At 37.7% G+C, this 3115-nt stretch overlaps 1 non-coding gene across 1 annotated transcript; it reads right to left on the bottom strand.

Moving 5' to 3' along the window:
• Positions 1-942: 942 nt before the first annotated feature.
• On the bottom strand, positions 943-1049 carry LOC114238604 (U6 spliceosomal RNA). The gene has a single exon (XR_003623927.2). It is a non-coding gene; the product is annotated as a U6 spliceosomal RNA (small nuclear RNA).
• Positions 1050-3115: the final 2066 nt, after the last annotated feature.

Raw genomic sequence — 3115 nt, forward strand, 5'->3', positions numbered from 1 at the left:
GTCTGCTGTATCTTTACAAATTTTCTGTTAACTTGCTCTATCAATTATTGAGAGAGAAAGATAATTGTGACTTTGTTTATATCTCCTTGCAGTTTAATCAGTTTTGCTGCATGTATTTTGAAGCTCTGTTATGAGGTGCATAAACATTTAGGATTGTTAAGTCTCTTGAAGAATTGACCCTCATTATCATTATGAAATCCTTAGTAATATTTCCCTCTTATCTCTGGTATTATTCCCTTCTCTGAAATCTACTTTGACTAATATTAATATAGCCACTCCAATCTTCTTTTGATTAATATTAGCGTGATATATCTGTCTCTATCCTTTTACTTTTAACCTATCTATATTATTATATCCAAATTGGGTTTTTTGTAGACAGCATATAGTTGAGACCTTTTAAAAAAAATCCACTTGGACAATCTGTCTTTTAATTGTTGTTTAGACCATTATATTTAATATGATTATCAATATAGTTGGATTTTTAATCTACCATCATGCCATTTGTCTTGTCTCATTTGTTCTTTGTTCAATTTTAACTATTTTTCTGCCTGTTTTTGGATTGACTAATATTTATAACTCCACTTTTATCTCTTTTATTGTTTCATTAGCTATACTAGTCTTTTTTTTAGTGGTTGCTCTAGTGTTTACACTATTCATTTTAGTTTATCACAATTTACCTTCAAATAATATACTACTTCACTTATAGTTTAAGAATCTTACAATAGTACGTTTCCATTCCTTCCCATTCCTTGTTTTATGTTGCCATATATTTTACTATTACAAATGTTATAAATCCCAGAATACGTTATTATGTTTGTTTTAATCACTTAATTTTTTTTAAATAAGAGGGAAAGTTTTTCATACTTATTCACATATTTACCGTTTCTAGTGTTCTTCATTCCTTTGGATGTATCCAAATTTCTATCTAGTATCATTTTCCTTTTTTTTTTTTAACACTTCACAAATTTGTGTCTCATTCTTGTGCAGGGGCCATGCTAATCTTCTCTGTATTGTTCCAATTTTAGTATATGTGCTGCTGAAGACAGCACTAGTATCATTTTCCTTTTATCTGAAGGACTTTCTTTATACATTTCTTATAGTCCTGACCTGCTGGTGATGAATTCTCTGAGTTTTAGTATGTTTAGAAAGTTTCTTTTGCCTTCATTTAAAAAAATTTTTTTTCTGAATATAGAATTCTTGGTTGACATTTAATACTTTCAAGATGTTGCTCCACTGTCTTATGCTTGCATTGTTTCTGAAAAGAAGTCCACTGTCACTTTTATCTTTGTTCTTTTGAACATAATTTCTTTTTTCTCTAGCTGCTTTTAAGACTTTCTCTTTATTACTCTAGTGACCTACAACGTAAACTCATAAAGACAGCTTAGTCCAAATTTAACATCCATGGTCTTTGTATCATTCATCTAGTCTAGGCCTTTTCAACCTCACTCTATCTCATAGGCAGTGGGTGATCTTCTGATGTGACTTCTGAAGTGAGCTACATGCTCACCTCAAGGACAGCTCCCCTCCCCATTTCCACTTTTGCAGATCTAACACACATTTTCCTTCTGCACCTCTCTGCAGTGCTGATAGGCTGCTGCCCTGGAAGTAGAAGCACCATCTTCACAACCCTCCACCCCTACCTTAGCAAGTCCAGTTCTGGGCCAGCTGTAGAGCATGTTGGAGGATGATCAAAAAGGCTCCAGGAGCACTTTGAGGAACAGATTTATGGTTCCTCACCTTTTATCATTGAGGGTCCTGAATATCTACAAAGGAGGAGCTCAGTGAATGAAGGGGGAGGCAAGGGACTTGTCAGGGGGCCCGCTAGCAAAGTCAGCTCCGGGGGTCTGCTTAATTGAATATTTACTTGGGGTGGCTTATGCATATGCATTTATGCTGGGGTAAGATTTGGTGATGGAGATTATGGGGCACTAACCACCTGCCTGCCTACTGGCACTGTTCACCTTTGGTACCACATGGGTCTAGCATCACCTTCAGATTAGCTGGTCCAGGGTCAAGGATATCATGCCTTTTGTTTGTGATGAGGCTTTACCTAGCTCTGCTGCTTAAGTCTATCCCTAAAGGCAGTATCGATGGCTTCTCTGATTTTAAGGCAGGAACCAAATGCTGGTTTGGGTGCAGAACCCTGCTGGTTCTCCCCTCATGAACGAGGCCTCCCTCTGACCAGGATTCACCGAACAGTGGTCTATAGGGCTGACAATTAATTAAAGCTGACCATTTGTTAGATTTTGCTTTCTGCTCTGACCACACTAAACATGATAGCAGGAACTGGCTACAGAATTTGTTGGGACCCAGTGCAAATGGAAACTCATGGGCCCTTATTCAAATATTATTAAGAATTTCAAGATGATGATGATAGAGCACTAAACCAAGTGAGGAGCCCTTCTGAGATTGGGGCCCTGTGCAACGCTGCCTGTGTGTGACAGGGGTGTAAATACCACTAACAAGGTGCACCAGTGCCAGCAATTCCTTTCCCGTGTTTTTTTTTTTTTTTTTTAGTTCTGACACTAAATATTTAAATCTTTTTGTTCTCTTTTTTAAAGTTTAAATATTGAGAACTACTGAAAATTAAAACATTTTCTTGGTTTATTTGAATCATGCTTCATGGTTATTTTCAAACAGACTGCCTGACTTCACATCCCTGCTCCATGATTTAATCTCAGGCAAGCTAAATAACTTCTCTGTATTTCAGTCCCTCATTTGTAAAAATGGGATAATAATAGTGTCTAAATCAAGAGATTGTTACAGGGTAAATGAGATCATATATGTAAAGTGTTAAATATAGTGCCTAAGGCTCCAGCTAGCACCTTTATACGAATTAGAAAAAGAGCCCCTCTGGGCAGATGAATTAAAAGGCACTACCTCTCACCAATGAGTCAGAGGAAGTTACCCCTTCCAGGTCTATGCTGCATGCCCAGGACTTGGCAAACAGAGCTTGGCTGGCTTCCAGCCCCACTCACACCCTTGGAAGGCCCCTTTGTGCCAAGCACAAGTGCTTAAGCATGTGGGTGGCCATGATCACATCTGATGCATAGTGAACGCTCCATAAAACCATAGCTCTTGTGAGGCCTGTGTAGCATAGTGGTTAAATCCATGA

The sequence above is a fragment of the Balaenoptera acutorostrata genome, chromosome 4 (assembly GCF_949987535.1).
Source record: "Balaenoptera acutorostrata chromosome 4, mBalAcu1.1, whole genome shotgun sequence".
Taxonomy (NCBI): domain Eukaryota; kingdom Metazoa; phylum Chordata; class Mammalia; order Artiodactyla; family Balaenopteridae; genus Balaenoptera; species Balaenoptera acutorostrata.